Source organism: Portunus trituberculatus, chromosome 31, assembly GCF_017591435.1.
Source record: "Portunus trituberculatus isolate SZX2019 chromosome 31, ASM1759143v1, whole genome shotgun sequence".
NCBI lineage: Eukaryota > Metazoa > Arthropoda > Malacostraca > Decapoda > Portunidae > Portunus > Portunus trituberculatus.
Genome location: NC_059285.1, coordinates 25,008,230 through 25,026,373, shown reverse-complemented (window position 1 = coordinate 25,026,373; position 18,144 = coordinate 25,008,230). Strand labels below are relative to the sequence as shown.

At 41.6% G+C, this 18,144-nt stretch overlaps 1 protein-coding gene across 1 annotated transcript in view; it reads right to left on the bottom strand.

The window, feature by feature from the left end:
• The window catches only part of LOC123511352 (tigger transposable element-derived protein 1-like), a 138,741-nt gene that overhangs the window by 114,334 nt on the left and 6,263 nt on the right, over positions 1–18,144 (bottom strand). The window contains exon 2 of the mRNA XM_045267155.1: positions 5,392–5,660. The gene's annotated coding sequence lies outside the window, so the exon portion shown is untranslated. The remainder of the gene's footprint in view (positions 1–5,391; positions 5,661–18,144) is intronic.

The following is an 18,144-nucleotide window of genomic DNA, read 5'->3' as shown; positions in this document are numbered from 1 at the left end:
AACTGGAAACTTCACATTTTATCTCTTGCTAAAACAGCTTCTGTGGTTAGGTGTTCTGAGGCGTCCCCGCCAGTTTTTCTCGCCCCTCCAACTGCTTACTCTGTATAAGGGCCTTATCCGCCCGTGTATGGAGTACTCTTCGCATGTTTGGGGGGGTTCCAGTCACACAGTTTTACTAGATAGGGTGGAATCAAAAGCTTTTTGTCTCATCAACTCCCCTCTTCTGACTAAACTGTCTTCAGCCTCTTTCTCACCACCGAAATGTTACATCTCTTTCTATCTTTTCTCGCTATTTTCATGCGAACTGTTCTACTGATTTTGCTAATTGCATGCCTCCCTTCCTCCTGAGGCCTCACTGCACAAGGCTTTCTTCTTCCTCTTATCGCTATTCTGTTCAACTCTCTAATGCAAGAGTTAACCATTCATTCATCCCTTACACTGGTAAACTCTAGAACTCCCTCCCTGCATCTGTATTTCCGAATTCCTACGACTTGTCTTCTTTTAAGAGGGAGGTTTCGAGGCATTTGCTCCCTAATTTTGGCTGACACTTTCCCACTCTTTAGAGCCAGCACTCAAGTGGGCCTTCTTTTTTTAATCCTTCTTTTTTTTTTTGCCCTTGGCTGGCCCTCTCTCCTACATTAAAAAAAAAATCCTCTGTTCCTCTCTTAGTGTTTGGACATATTAATTTCTTACTACCTTAAATTCTTCCCAATTATTAAGTCCTCTTTTTTTCTCCATCTATTCCATGCTACTTCCATTTTTTTACTTTTGCTATTTTACATCTTATACTATACCAGTCTTCCTTTCTCTTCCCCTCACTGATTCTGGTTTTGGGAACATATCTTTTAATCCCTTCATTATAAATATTCATAAATATATCCCACTTCCCTTGTACTTTATTTGCTGCATACAGTTGGTTCCACTCAGCTTCTATGAAGTATTCCCTTAATTTTGTGAAGTCTGCCTTCCCATAATCATACCTTCCATTTTTGTGGAGTTCATCCTTATTTACAGCTGAACTGCTGTCTAGGTTAAATTCAGTTAACAAATGGTTGCTTTTCCCAAGAAGGCACTGATACTTTATTTCTCCAATGACTTCAATCTCTTTCATATATAATAGGTCGAGCCTTGATGCCTCCTCATTTCTCCCAACTCTTGGAGTTTCCCTAATCATTATCAAGATTAGTAGTGTATATCCCCACGACACTTCTCCTCCTTGTGAGGTCCAGTTCTCCCAGCATACCTCTTTGCAGCTGAAGTCACCCATAAGTGTTACATTCCTGCTTTCTTGCAATATTTTTTTTCAATCAATTACCCATTTCTCTCAACATCTTCTTGATTCCATGCATTAGTTTTGGTGGTACATATGCTACTGCAGTATCTCTTTTTCCCTTTCCCTTTCTTTTTATCTAAATTTTGATTATTTCTGCCATACCTTATCCCATCACCACATTTGTTGCTACATATACTTACCCATATGTAATCACATATGCCTATATGATATTATTCCCACACTCAGCACTGAAAATCAACCAGCACCTCTATATAGAGATTGTGCGTATAACAGTACCACATCACCTCTGCACGCATGCACGCCGGGAACCATGAGCCCAGCTGGCCAACCATAATTAAGATCCTTTCTGTGCTCAGCACAGTGTTCACCTGCGCCTCTTCCTGCCTTTTTTGGCGCCCGCTTCCTTGCCGCTTCCATTTTTACTTCTTCTTGAGCTGCCATGTCCACTTGGAGTTGTGTTGGATGCAAGAGGTAGTTGCCGGGCGAGGCTTTAGAGCCGCCTTCCCGCTGTGTGTCTTGTCGGCCCGTCATATGTTGCTGAGGACCAGTGCAGTGAGTGTTCCCACCTCTCCCTTCTCCAGTTCCAAGCTTATGTGAAGGATGCTGAGAAGTGTTCTGCTAAGGAGAAGAAGCGGGCCAAGTCATCTGGCGGTTCCAGTGAGAAGTGTTGTCGCTGGCAGGAGCCAGCTTCTGAGGCCCCTTGGGCTAGCAGGTTTGTCACTGTAGAGTCTGATCTGGCTTCTATTGCCCAGCTGTCAGTGGTCTTGTTGCTCCTGCCTCCGGTTCCGCGCTTTCAAGGTTTGCGGACGACAGAGTGAGTGTGCGTCTGCCCCCCAGGTTGGTATCGGGTGTCAGGGGGCCCCGTTCTCCCCCTGGCTCAGGCCCTTCGGTGGTGGCTGCTGGTAGTAGTGGAGCAAGTCTCAGTGTGTCCCCTCTCCCTGGTTTGGCTCCGGGAGTGAGTGGGGGGCAGGCTCCCTCTGTTCCAAGCCCTGCCCCAGAGTTGGCAGTCAGGGAGATGAGTTTGCGTGCAGCCCTACACTCTGCCCCGCCACTGGTAGCAAGTGGCGTGCCTTCTCCCCCTGTTCCTGGCCCTTCCACAGAGTTTTCGGTGGAGTTAGTGTGTGTGTGCCCCTCTCCCATAGTCTGGCTCTGGGAGTGAGGAGGGGGCCAGTACCCCGCTGTTTCAGGACTTCTCTGGTTTCATGGGTGTGAGCTTGATTGTGTCCCCACTCCCTAGCGTGGCCCCAAGAGTGAGTGTGGTGCAGACTCCCGCTGTGTCAGGTGCTTCTAGGGAATTTTCAAGTCTTGGTGGAATGAACTTGCATGCAACCCCACTCCTTGGAGTGACCCCCGGGATTGAGTGGCTTGTAGGCTCCCACTGATCCTGTTTCTTCCATGGCTGGTCCTGTAGTCAGTGGATGAATCTTCGCACAGCTCCTCTCTCTGGTATGGCCTCTCTCTGGTAAGGCCTTGTTGGTAGTGGACTTCATGCCGCACCACTCCCTGGTGGGTTGCCAGGTGATGGCAATTTTGCAGGCTTGGCGGGCATGTCTTCCATGGGCCTGCTTCATGATGATTTGCTGCATGGGTCAATGTCTTCACCAGTCCTGCAATGGCCAGTTGATGTGGGCGCGGACCATGGTGGCACAGTAGTTAGTCAGGCTGCTGCCATGGGCTGGCCTTTGCTTTCTGAAGAGGTGGATGAGGTTTTTGATGACATTCCCTCAGGGGAGGCTGGCACCCTGGATGAGGAGAGTGCGGCTTTCTTTTGTGAGCTTATTACCTCAGTGAGAGAGTCCTTGGGTCTCCCCATGCCCTCTTCTCTTGATTCTACTTTTCAGACTGGAGTCAAGTGCACCTCGGGGACTTCACGACCTGGCCCCACTCCCTTGGTGCTGCCTCGTTCTCCCCTGGTTCTGGAGGTTCACAGGGAACAACTGAGATGTTCCCTGGGGATTCCTAATCCAGCTTCAGCCAAGTCTGCCTTGCCCAGGAAGTGAGCTTCAAGGGTGGAGAGGTGGTACACTCCAGAAGGAAATTCCTGTGGGGCTCCTCCTCTCAATGATGAGCTGCTTCATTTGGTGGAGAGTAAAGATCTGTCTGTGAGTCTTCCCTGGTGTATGGCTACTCAATTACAGGGTATTTTGAATAGTCTGGTTGATATCACTTCCTGGACAGATCAGGTTCTGGGAGCCCTTGCTGGTCTTTCCAGTGCTGTCCCCCAGAGGGGCTTGGACTGCTTGGGAGTTCTTGCCATGGTAAATTTAGATATTATGCAGCCCTGTGAAATGCTCCGTTTGAGGATGATGATGTTCGTAGGCAGGCTATTGTGAGAAACCTCCCTAATACCTACAGTGACTGGGAGAGACGGCAATTAATGTCTTCCCCCGTTGGCTCCCATCTTTTTGATGGTCAGACTCTGGCAGTAATGGAGCAGAGGGAGCCTGAGTCCTTTTTTTTTTTTTTTTCTTTTTACCATGTGGGCTTTTCACGGGAATTTATGGCCTAAAGGGGATACTTTTTGGAGTATATCCTATTTCAAAGCCCACCCGCTAGGAAACCATTGCCCCGAGTGAGGAAGCCCAACCTACACTCGGACCGTGGACAGGATTTGAACCCATGCGCTTGGAGACCCCTCAGACCCCAAAACACGCATGGTTCCACTTTACCACGGCGGCCCCCATGTAACAGTCCTCATATCCCAGTTCACTCGTGACCTGGCTTCCACAGCTCGAGGCATCAGGCCTAAGGCTGGTTGTGCCATAGGTTCCTGACACCTTGCGCCGGCTGCACCTCCTTCGGTTCCGCCCTCTCATGCTCCAAAGGCAAGTGGTTCCTTTCGCTCTTGAGGGCTTTTGGGTATCTTGCTAGGGATGCTGTGGAGGTGCTGCTGCAAGTTGGGGCTTATCTGCAGTGGTATTGGCAAGTGGGAGAACATCGGGGTGTGTGAGTGGGTGATCAAGACCCTTTGGTATGGTTTCGTTCTCCCCTTCCTCAGGGAACCTCCCCTCTCAAGCGTGCCGGTGGAGTTTCCGGTGTACAGGGAGGGCTTGGACAGTCATTTGGCTCTGGAGGCCGCAGTTTCCGAGATGCTGGTAAAGGGAGCTATAGAACCAGTGATAGATCCTCAGGCCAGGTTCTATTCTAACGTCTTCCTTGTGTCCAAGACCACAGGGGGGCTGATTTGCGACCTTTCGGTCTTAAATCGTTTACGGATACATTATTTTTCTGTTTTCAGGGTTTTGGCGATTTTGGAGATAGTGTCTTCCACCTTTGGGTTTCTGTTACACCCTTCCAATTATACTTGGGAATCTGGCATATGTAATTACATATGGGTAATTAGTATATGTAGCAACAAAACAGTTTTTAAAGTAAACACTTTTTTTTGTGAATATACTTACCCATATGTAATTACATAGTAAGAGGTTCCTTTCCTACCTCCCCTCTGTGTTTTTGTCAATTCTGGCAGAAAGGATCTGAGGTCTGTTTAGCCAGCTGGGCTGGTGGTTCCCGGTGCACATGCACACAGAGGTGACGTGGCGCTTTTGTAGGCACGATTTCTATATAGAGGTGCTGGTTGATTTTCTGTGCTGAGTGTGGAAATAATGGCATATAGGCATATGTAATTACATATGGGTAAGTATATTCACAAAAAAAATTTTCACTTTAAAATTTTTTTTTCTGGTGATGTGCTCCCCCCACATCACTCTCACCCACAACTCCGGATGAAATCTGAGCCTTGGTAGCAGCTCACCGTAAGTCATGCATGACCATGCATAATAGGACCGCACAGTCTAAGAGGATACCCGATCATCGCACACTTACCAGGGTAAGTTACGATGATCTCATAATTTATATTCAGTACAGAGATATTCTGTAATACAAGCTTGTTAAATAAAATAGAATAAAAAACTCTTTCCTTCTCAACTCTTTTACCTGGTTGCCTGCAATCTCTCACACTCTGCTGCTAGGTGCTGCATCAAGATCAAGATCAGATTGATCATGATTTCTTTCTATAAAGGAATCATAGAAATTATTGAGACAAACTATGTAAAGGAAAAATTTTGTGTAAATCATGTAACAAGTCAAGGACTCACCATGTAAGCCATGAAAAGATGAAGCCCGGCTCTGACAATTCAGCAGCTAAATAGCTAATGGTGGTCAACAAATCACTCTGTGGCTTCTTTCTATTTCTTCTGAAGGAATTGGACCAAGATGCACCTGGTATGCTTTGCAGCATGGCTGGTTTGGACTGAAAGGTGTGGCTTGGTAGGAAGACAATGATCAGATATTCCTTGAAAGAAGCATCATCCATATTCTCTGTTCTAAAATGAACAGCTGCATATCTCTCAGGATTTAGTTGGTCCTGTAAATAATTGTTACAATTTAGCATTCATTTCATGACATCATATTAGTTCTATACTGTTGTGCATTCCATCATTATATAATACATATATATATATATATATATATATATATATATATATATATATATATATATATATATATATATATATAAACATGCAATCCCCGCTTAACGAACGGGTTACGTTCCTAAAAAAACATTCGTTAAGCAAATTTTCGTTAAGCCAACCAATTATAACAAGTTTAACCCCTGACTTGAACTTCCACTGAGAGTAAACAAACCGAGAGTGCATCATAGTACAGTGAAAGGTTTAATGAAAGCAAAAAATTATGAAGTTAAACATTTAAGCAGTTTAATTTAAGACAAAGTCATTATAATGTACACTAATATACAATAGAATCTCAAATCTCGATCAATCTCATCTCAATATTTTGCATCTCGATTGCACCATCAAAATCCCACGATTCACATATCTCGATCAAATTACACGAATCTCGATCGCTATTTTTCATTTTGTTGTTGTTGTTGTTGTTAAGGGCTGCGACAATCTATTACGATCCTATGAGCCCTGGAGAGATGCCTGTGATGTTCTCACAAGCGTTGCAGTTGGTTAGTCTTGTTGAGGAAGGCACAGATGAGGCAAAGCACTGCTGATTGCCATGATGAGTCGATGCCTGTCGCCCCAAGCAGGGTGGGCAAGTCAAATGTGGTTACTCCCAGGGCACGGAGTTCTTCTTGCAGCACCACACGATGTAAGTGAAAGCGTGGACACTCCAGCATGAAGTGGTTCATAGTTTCAGGGATGCTGATGCACCAAGGGCAGTACGGGTCTGGGGCAAGGCTCATGCGCTGGAGGTGAGTGGTGAGTCGTGTTTGGCCGAGGTGGAGATGCGTGAGGACGACATCCAGCTTGCAGGATATTTTTCTAACCCATGGTTGCGGGGAAGAATCACTGCGGTATTGGCCCACTGAGGTGGTTTGTAAGACAGGGGTGAGGAATTCATTCCATATGGACTGACAGGTGTGGGCGATGAGGCGTTTGGAGGTGTAGAGTGGCAGGGTGAGCGGGGTAATGTTATGGTCCGTCAGGGCCATCTTGGTAGCAGCATTGACAACCTCGTTGCCTCATATGTCTGAGTGGGAGGGCACCCACTGGAATGTTATTTCCCACATTTTTCATTTTATTGTATCGAAACAAACATGGCGCATGGCGATGCGATTGTTTCGATTGCTCTCCCACCTAGCGGCAACTTGTGGAGTGTAGTGTGTATTAGTCACCCGCGGCCTCCCCCAGACATTCAAACCCCGGGCATTAAAAAGCAAGAAGGATGAAGTGAAGAAATCAGTGACATTGGCAAAAAAAATATTCACAGATTCAAGGTTAACGTAGTTAATATAGGTTATTTGCCAAAGCTTTGGTCCCAATTAAATTTTTCTCTATAAGAAGTTAACTTTCCATCTCGATATTTCGAATCTCGATCAGTATTTTTGGTCCCAATTATGACTGAAATTCGAGATTCTACTGTATATATGTACGTAACTTTATAATGTTGATAATCTTAAATTTATGAAGGGAGGGAGAGTGGAATGGGAAAGATGATAACTGGCAACTTGTGGAATGTAAACAAAGGGTGCATCATTGTACCGCATACAAAACTTATGTACCACATTTCCACAAGGCTTTCCATTTTATCCATTGCAGAGTCACAAGTACAGGTAGTTCTGTTAGCTTGCAAGGAAGATACAGTCTCACCAGCCTTCTTAATAGAGTCTGCTGACTTGAAAATAGCAGAGACAGTAGATGGAGTCAAGCCATGGTGGCAAGCAATGCTATTAGTTTTCTCACCTCTCATTTCTGTGAATAATATCCAGCTTCACTTCGAAGGTAAGAGACTTTCTGGTCTTCTTAGCAAAGCTAGGTGACATTGCAGGGTGTTTTGGTGGCATGTTGAGCAAGGGAAGGTGACCTGCTGCTGACGCTGTTATTGTTTTGAACTAATAAGAGCAGGAAAGGGTAAGAGGAGTGAGTGGTGCACGTTTTGTCCACGAGAGGCACTGCTGTATTCAAAAGCCTGTTGGCTTGCATAATACAGCAGGGCTTTCAAACTTGGCAAACATTACCTGGATAAAAATGTTAAAGCGAGTTTGGTGTTCATTAAACAAGCAGATGGTGGTAAAAGGAAACATTCATCGTAGCAAAATTTCGTTGTGTGAACGTTCATTAAGCAGGGGTTGCCTGTATATATATATATATATATATATATATATATATATATATATATATATATATATATATATATATGTATATAAATACACACAGTGGAGACTCAATACTTGAAATTAAAAATGGCTGTTCGAGTATCAAAAAGTTCGACTACTGATACCTATAAATCAGGTAATTCTTTCTTATCTTAGCAAAACCTCGTTTATAAAAAAATCACAATGTATTTTTCTTTTTTTTTTTACAATTTTGATTTGTACATAATGAATGCTGGAGATGGATAACTTAGAAAAGGAGGGGAGAAGGGTGGAGAGGAGGAGGGAGACTGCCGGAGAAAGAGTCATCATCCATGATGATGATGTGGTGTGATTCCTGTGAATCCACTAATGGAGGGCTGTGGCTCACTAACACTTGCTCTCTCACCAAATTCCTTATTTTCATCACAAGTGAGCCTCATTGGTGCCATCGTAAGTTTCTAAATAAAAAAAACTAACGACAGAACACAGAAGACTGTTGTTTATTTGAAGACTGTGGCAGGACTATGGATGCGCACCACCATCTGGTATACCGGTATTACAGTAATACTGGTAATATCGGTATTACTAGTAATACAGCATCACGACGATACAGTGGCGGCTGCAAGAAGGGAGATGTCGGAGCTCTGTATACGACTAAATGTGCGGCCGTTTGATTACCGGATATCTTCACCACGAATAAGCCTTTGATGTTAATGTAAGTTTATAAATGAAAAACTACAGATAGAATGCAGGAGAATGCTACTCTGATGACTATGGCAGCACAAGTCACAACTGGCAGAGTAGGGAAGGCGGACACCAGGGAGCCTTTGTTTACAACCTCGTGTGTGGACGTTCAACTATCAGATATTTTATCAAGTATTAAATCAAAATTTTGCATTTGAGTCTCCACTGTATATACAGTAAGTCCTTATACAGTACTTCGTTATCCAGTAAATTCACAGTTACAGTGTTTGGTAATTACTACCTTTGATTCTATTTATGGTAAGAAAAATTCACAGATACGGTACCCGCTCGTGTTTTGTTTAAACGGTGCTGTAGCACCACCACACCGCACAGCCACCACAACAATCAGTCTCTTCCCGCGTTTCCCACTAAACATAAATGAAATCCTTATGATGTGTTTTATTGTGGATATTATGAGTAAGGGCTGAAATCCCTACTGTCCCTTAGCCTCGGGAGGGACATCATCTGATAGAATGCGTGGCGAGTGAAAGGTAAATAAAAACATTTTCTATTTAGTTCTTTTGTGCAGTACTTTATATTTTTCTATATGATTATTTTCATGTATTTTCATGTCTGTAGGAGTGATTTGTGACGTGCTGGAACACATCCTCTATTATTACATGCTATAACGAGTTCGGTATACGGTAATTTTGATTTGTGGTAAGGTTTTCAAGAACGGATATGTACCATATAACGAGGACTTACTGTATATATATATATATATATATATATATATATATATATATATATATATATATATATATATATATATATAGTAAGCCCCCACATTTAGTGATCCTAATAGTCTGCCGAAACCATCTCTAAATTGGAATTTCGCCAAATTTGAATACAGTAAACGTCCTTAAATCCGGAACCTTATAATCCAGAAATCCTTATAATCCGGAAAATTTGAGGGGCTGAGTTAAATATGTAAAAAGTAAGAAATAATAGTAATAAATATATAATAATAATAGCTGAAACCGAACATGTCATCACCGACACTGAGTTTAACACAAACTCGTAAGAGAATAATATTTGGAGGTATTATAAGTGGTGTTTTATGTTTCTGTAGGTGATGTGCATGAGTGGTTGTGTGTGTGTGTGTGTGTGTGTGTATTTACCTAGTTGTAGTTTTACAGGGCCTGGGCTTTATGCTCGTGTGGTCCCGTCTCCATATCAACACTTATCCAATTTTTCTTTAAAACTATGTACACTCTTTGCTGACACCACTTCCTCACTCAAACTGTTCCTAGTCTCAACACATCTTTGCGGGAAACTAAATTTTTTAACATCTCTCAGACATCGTCCCTTCCTTAGTTTTTTACTATGCGATCTTGTGCTTCTAAAGTCATATTCTTCTCTCAGGATCAGTTTCTCATTATCCACTTCATCCATTCCGTTAATCAATTTATAAACTTGTATCAGATCCCTCTCTCTTCTCTGCTCCAAGGTTGGTAGATCCATTGCCTTTAGTCTCTCCTCATATGTCATCCCTTTAAATTCTGGAACCATTCTTGTAGCCATTTTTGTAGTCTCTCTAATTTTCTTATGTGTTTCTTTTATGGGAGTCCACACAACTCCTGCATATTCCAATCTAGGTCTTATTTTAGTACTTATCAATTTCTTCATCATTTCCTTGTCCATATAGTGAAATGCTACTCCAATATTCCTTAGCAAATTATACGTCTCTCTGAAAATTCTATCAATATGGCTTACCGGTTGATTATTTTCTTCCATTGTCACTCCCAAGTCCTTTTCCTTTTTTACTTTTTCTAGTTCTACTCCATCTCCCATCTTATAGATTCCCACTGGTCGTCTTTAACTTTTTCCCATTTCCATGACATGGCTTTTGTCCACATTAAATTCCATCTCCCATTTTTTGCTCCATTTCCAGATCTTGTTTAAGTCTTCCTGTAGTATTTCACAAGCCCCTTTTTGTTTAACGACTCTGCACAGTTTTGCATCGTCCCCAAACAGATTTATGTAGCTGTTCACTCCTCTGGCATGTCATTTATATATACGAGAAAAGTATTGGGCCAATACTGACCCTGTGGCACTCCGCTGTCTACTGTTCTCCACTTGGACTTCATATCTTTAACTATCGTCCTTATTTCTCTCCCCTTAAGTAATTCTTCATCCATCTCAATGTGCTTCCTTTTAAGCCACCCTTCTCCTCTAACTTCCATAGTAATCTTTCATGTGGCACTTTATCAAAAGCCTTTTTTAGATCTAAATAAATACAGTCAACCCATCTCTCTCTCTTGTACTTTATCAACTATTCTAGAGTAGAAACTCAATAAATTTGTCACACATGACCGACCTTTTCTAAAACCAAATTGGCTATTTGATAATATTTTGTTGTCTTCAAGAAACTCAATCCATTGCTTCTTTATTACTTTTTCACACATCTTGCATATTACACTAGTTAGTGATACCGGTCTGTAATTTAAAGGTTCTTCCTTCCTTCCGCTCTTATATATGGGAACCACCTCAGCTCTTTTCCACTCCACTGGCACTGTTCCATTTTCTATTGAGCATTTTATGATGTTGTATATTGGACTTGCTAGTTCTTCCCTACATTCTTTCAGTATTCTGCCTGAGACTTCATCCGGTCCCATTGCCTTTTCCTCATCTAGTTCCGTCATCAACTTTTTTATTTCAAGCTTGGTTACTTTAATCTCTTTCATATAGACAGTCTCTCTATTACCCTGTGGTCTTTCAAATTTGGATTCCTTAGTAAAGACCTCCTGAAATTTACTATTTAACAGTTCTGCCATACAGTTTGGGTCTTCCACCATTCCGTTTTCTCCTTTTAACCTTTCTATTGTTTCTTTTTGTCTTATTTTTCCATTTATGAATCTGTAGAACAATTTTGGTTGTTCCTTACATTTTTCGACAATGTCCTTTTCATAGTTCCTTTCTTCTTCCTTTCTCACCTTAGCATATTCATTTCTTGCTGTTTTGAAGTTTTCCTTATTTTCTGGATTTCTGTTTCTTCTCCACCTTTTCCATGCTCCATCTCGTTTCTCCTTTGCCCTAGCACATCTTGCATTAAACCAATCTTTCTTTCCTTTTTCTTTAGGTCTATATTTTGGGACATATTCCCTGACCCCAGTTTTGTATATTTCCAAAAATAAGTTATATTTCTCTGGAATCGTTAATGAGTTTTCCATCTCCTCCCAGTTTACATTTTTAAAATAGTTCTTGAGATTCTCAACATCAGCCTTTCTGTAATTTAATCGGTCTCCTTTGTATGATTCATCTCCATCTTCCTTTCCTTCTTCTATATCCATTTCTAATATTACATGGTCACTCTTTCCCAATGGGGACTTGTATCTTATATCATCGTTAATTGGTATATCCCTTGTAAAAACTAGGTCTAATCTTGCCAGCTCATCGTTTCCTCTGAATCTTGTGTTTTCCTTTACTCTTTGGACCATCAAATTATCTATCATTAGGTTCAGGAATCTATCTCCCAGGCATCTTCCCCATACCACTTTCATAATTTTCCCAGTCTACCTCCTTACAGTTGAAATCTCCTACCAATATCACTTTTCTCCTTTCCTTAATGATTCTTGTAAGACTCCTTATTTTGTCATCTATCAGGTCTCTATATTCTTGGTTAGTCCATGAGTTTGTTTTTGGTGGCACATATGTTCCAATGATTGTTAACTCCTTTTTGTTAATATGCATCTTAACATACAGTATTTCTGATTTTCCTTCCCCAAACTCCACTTGATTTACCACTATCTCCTTCCTTAACATCATCATGACTCCTCCTCCTCCTTTACCCACTCTGTCTCTCCTCCATATATTATACCTTTTATCTGCAGCCTGCCCTCTAAAGACAACTTCTACTACTTCCTACACTACACTACAACACCTTACACTTTTACACTCTCTTCAAATCAAAATTTAATAATGGCTTCACCACGCCCTGCCTCGGAGTCCCCCTCTGGGGAGGGGACCATAAATGTCCCCAGGTCGGACTGCCCCTCTGCTGTCGACCTTGGGTGTCTTGACACTTCATCTAATACTTTCACTATCAATTTCTGCAACATTCGTGGCCTTCGTTCTAATTTTCAATCTGTGGAACACCACCTCTCCTCTACTAAACCTCATCTTCTCTTCCTAACCGAAACACAGTTGTCTGTGACTACTGACAGCAGCCCCTTTTCTGTTCCCTCCTACTTGCTCTATCCTCAGCTTCAATCCAAAGCTGGATGTTGCGCATACGTGCGTAACGACACCACTTGCTCTCGTGCCCACAATCTTGAATCTTCAGAATTTTCTACCATCTGGCTAAAACTTCAATGTCACTCTCTAACTAAATTCATCTGTGCTGTATACCTCTCACCTAATTCCTCTGACTATGTAAAATTCTTTGACTATTTGACTTCCAAGGTGGAGCACATCTTATCTCACTTTCCTTTTGCTGAGATCTCCATTTTAGATTTCAATGTTCACCACCAGCTTTGGCTTTCATCTTCTTTCACTGACCAACCTGGTGAACAAACCTTCAACTTTGCTATCCTTCATGACCTAGAGCAGCTAGTGAAGTTCCCTACCCGTATTCCTGACCGCCTTGAGACACGCCCAACATTCTTGATCTTTTCCTAACCTCCAACCCTTCTGCTTACTCTGTTAAACTTTCCTCTCCGTTGGGCTCCTCCGACCACAATCTAATTTCCGTTACCAGTTCTATCACTCCAGTGCAGCCTCAGGACCCGCCTAAGCGGAGGTGCTTCTGGCATTTTAACTCTGCTAAGTGGAAGGAACTAAGGCAGTACTATTCTGATTTCCTTGGGATGATTATTGTTTTCATGTCAGAGATCCTTCTCTTTGTGCCGAGCGCATAACAGAGGTGATTATCTCTGGCATGGAGCTATACATTCCTCATACTTTCTCTAACCCTAAAGCTAAAAAGCCTTGGTTTAACTCTGCTTGTTCTCGTGCTGTCAATGATAGAGAGGCGGCTCACAAACGGTTCCGTAGCCATCCAACTGCTGAAACTCATGCCCTATATATTTCTGCCCGTAATCATGCCAAATCTATTCTCCAACTTACTAAAAACTCTTTCATCAATAGAAAATGTCAAAGTCTTTCCAATTCTAACTCCTCTCGAGATTTCTGGCATCTAGCCAATAATATCTCTAACAACTTTACTTCTTCGTCTTTCCTCCTTTACTTCATCCAGATGGCTCTACAGCTGTCTCTTCTTTTCTAAAGCTGAACTCTTCGCTCAAACCTTTGCTACCAACTCAACTTTGGATGATTCTGGGCATATTCCTCCTACTCCTCCACCCTCTGACTACTTCATCCCTAAAATTAAAATTCTTTATAAAGACGTTTTCCTGGCCCTCTCTGGCCTTGATTCTCGGAAGGCTTACGGTCCGGATGGAGTCCCTCCTGTTGTTCTCAAAACTGTGCTTCCGAACTCGCTCACTGCCTGGTCAAACTCTTTCATCTGTGTCTCTACTTCTATTTATCCTTCTTGCTGGAAGTTTGCTCACATTCAACCTGTCCCTAAAAAGGTGACCACTCCAATCCTTCTAACTACCGCCCTATAGCTTTGATTTCCTGCCTTTCTAAAGCCTTTGAGTCTATCCTTAATAGGAAGATAATGAGGCATCTATCAGCTCACAACCTTCTCTCTGATTGCCAGTATGGTTTCCGTAAAGGCAGATCTACTGGTGATCTTCTTACTTTCCTAACTGAATCTTGGTCATCCTCTTTAGGGACTTCGGTGAAACCTTTGCTGTCGGCCTTGACATATCGAAAGCCTTCGATAGAGTCTGGCACAAATCTTTAATTTCTAAACTACCCTCCTACGGATTCTATCCTTCTCTCTGTACCTTCATCTCCAGTTTCCTTTCCGATCGTTCTATTGCTGCTGTAGTAGACGGTCACTGTTCTTCCCTAAAACTATCAACAGTGGTGTTCCACAGGGTTCTGTCCTATCACCCACTCTCTTTCTATTATTCATCAATGATCTCCTAAATCTGACTCAATGCCCTATCCACTCCTATGCTGATGATACCACCTGCATTATTCAACAGCGTTCAACAGACGCCCAACCCAACAACAATTAAATGACTCAAGGCGAGATGCTATAGGACGCCTAACTTCTGATCTTTCACTTGTTTCTGATTGGGGCAGAGAAAACCTGGTTTTGTTCAATGCCTCAAAACTCAATTTCTACAACTATCTACTCGACATAACCTTCCAGACAACTATCCTCTCTTCTTCAATAACACTCAACTTCCCTCTCCTCTACATTAAACACACTCGGTCTATCCTTCACTAAAAATCTAAACTGGAAATTTCACATCTCTACTCTTGCTAAATCAGCTTCCAAGAAGTTAGGTGTCCTATGGCGTCTTCGTCCATTTTCTCTCCTCCCAGCTGCTTGCTCTGTACAAGGGCCTTATCCGCCCGTGTATGGAGTATGGCTCTCATGTCTGGGGATCCACACACAGCTTTACTAAACAAGGTGGAATCTAAAGCTTTTCGTCTTATCAACTCTTCTCCTCTAACTGACTGTCTTGATTCTTTAAGTCACCGCCGCAATGTTGCATCTTTATCTGTCTTCTACCGCTGTTTTCATGCTGTCTGCTCTTCTGAACTTGCTAACTGCATGCCTTCCCCTCCTGCGGCCTCGCTGCACAAGACTCTCTACTTCTTCTCATCCCTATTCTGTCCATCTTCCTAATGCAAGAGTTAACCAGTATCTTCACTCCTTCATTCCCTACACTGGTAAACTCTGGAACTCTCTACCTGTGTCTGTATTTCCACCTGCCTATGACTTAAACTCTTTCAAAAGAGGAGTGTCAAGACACCTCTTACGTTAACTGGACCCTCCTTTTAGATTTTTTTGTTTTTCTCTTTCTACTTTCTTCTTAACAGGGCCTGGCAACCAGCGGATTTTTTTTTTCCAACACTTTGTTTGCCCTTGGCCAGTGCCCTTGTAATGTATTTGTATACATCATTTTTAATCTCTGTTCTTATCATTTTTAGTTAAATTTGCTCCATTTTTTCTCTTCTTTCTCTTTTATATACCATTTCCTTATCCTGTCTCCTATAATTCTCCAAAAATATGCTTTCTTCTCCTCCTCTGACCTTTCATTATTCTTTTCTCTTGCTTCTGCCACCAGTTCATTGTGTCTCTTCCTTTCCTCCTCGTTTCTATTTTTCTTTATATATATATATTTTTGCAACCTTCTGTTTCTCTGAGTTTTGTTTTTCTATATAGTACTTCTTCTGCTGCTGCTTGTGATTTTAGTAATATCTTAATTGGTCTCACTGTTCCTTCTTGATATGGTCCCATTCTATGGATTTCTTCTACTTCCTCTTCTAAGCTCTGTCTATCCTCGTCATCCAGATGTTTTAAAAAAGTAGGTCTTTTACTGATTTCATTTCGTCTTTTTCCCTTCTTGGTCTATATTTAACATTTTTTTCTTTCAGTCCAAAAATAATTACACTTCTTTTTTTCTGCAATTTCTCTTACTAAATTTTCTTTTTTCTTGAGGACTCCTATAATTTTCCGTGTCATATTTTCATCTCGCTTTTAACTGTTCTTGAAATACTTCTTGAAATGATTCCTTGTCTTTCTTATCTTGGATTCTCCATGCTTGTACTTCTTTTTTAATCACATCTTGTACTCTTTCTTCTTCTTTGTTAACTAGATCTTTTAGCTTCTCTTTTTCTTTTTCGGCTTTACCGAGTCCTTCTTCCATCAATTTCTTGTAGTTCGCTATTTGGACTTTTAATTCTTCATTTTCGGTTCTTTGCCTAGTTACGTTTTCTTCCACTCTTTTTATCCTTTCTTTCAATTTCTGGAGCTCTTTATCCTTTTCTTCATTCTCTTTCATTCCCATACTCTCCTCTATCAATTTATCTAATTTACGTTCGATAGTCAAGACTCTATCAAATAGTGAAGTTTGCGCCGTATCAAAGCCTTCAAATTCTCTTTCTCTTTCACCAATATTGTCATCATCAGCTTTCATTCTTTCCTTTGTCACATACCTGCATTTAGATGGAATATCTTTCTCACTCATTATTATTTAACACTGTATTCATGAAAAAAAAAAAAAAAAAATGAGTCCACACTTTTCGCCCAGGCCACTGCAAACCCAAACAAAGGTAGTGAAGATCAGCTGATTCTCAGGAGTGACGGTATTGCGTGCTTCCTGTGTGTGTGTGTGTGTGTGTGTGTGTGTGTGTATTTACCTAATTGTATTTACCTAATTGTAACATACGGGAAAAGAGCTATGCTCGTGTTGTCCCGTCTCCATATCTATTAATGTCCAGCTTTTTCTTAAAATCATGAATATTCCTTGCGTTGACCACTTCCACGTCTAAACTATTCCATGCTTCCACCCTTCTATGAGGGAAGCTATATTTTTCACATCTCTCCTATAAGTGGCCATTTTAGTTTTTCCCATGCCCTCTCGACATTCTTTCATTCCACATACACAGATCTTCCCTATCCATTTTTTCCATGCCAATCATCACTCTGTATATTGCTATCAGGTCTCCCTTTCTCTTCTGTTTTCCAGGGTCGGAAGTTGCATTCTTTTCAGTCTGTCTTCATAAGTCAAATCTCTTAAGTCAGGCACCATTTTGTTGCAGCCCTCTGTACTTTCTCTAGTTTCCTTATGTGTTTCTTTAAGTTCGAGCCCACTGTATTGTTGCATATTCAAGCCTCGGTCTTATCATTGCAGTAATTATTTTCTTCATCATTTCTTCATCTAAATATACGAACGCCACTCTTATGTTCCTCAATAAGTTCAATACTTCTCCAATTATTTTGTTTATATGTCTCTCTGGCGATAGGTCATTGGTAATTGTCACCCCAAGGTCTTTTTCTTCATGACTGGTTTTATGTCTTCATTTCCTATCTTGTACATACTCCTGATTCTTCTTTCACTCTTGCCAAACTCTATTTTCTTGCATTTTGTCGTGTTGAACTCCATTTGCCATGTACAGCTCCATTTCCATATTCTGTCCAAGTCTTCCTGGAGTAGTTCGCAATCTTTGTCACATCTCACTTTTCTTAACAATTTTGCATCGTCTGCAAATAGGCTCACATAACTGGACACCCCATCCACCATGTCATTTATGTAGACCGCGAACATTACTGGTGCCAACACTGATCCCTGTGGAACTCCACTCTCCACCAAGCCCCATTCTGATGGTCTGTCCTTAATTATTGTTCTCATTTCTCTTCCTACCAAAAGTCTTCCATCCATTTTAGTAAACTGCCATGCACTCCTCCTACCATTTCAAGTTTCCAGATCAGTCTCCGGTGTGGTACCTTATCAAAGGCCTTTTTTAAATCCAGATATATTCCATCAGCCCAACCATCTCTTTCCTGTATTACATCTATCACCCTCGAATAGTAACATATCAGGTTTGTCGTGCATGAACGCCCTTTTCTAAAACCAAATTGACACTCACAAAGTATGTCATTTTTCTCCAAGAAGTCTGTCCATCTATTCTT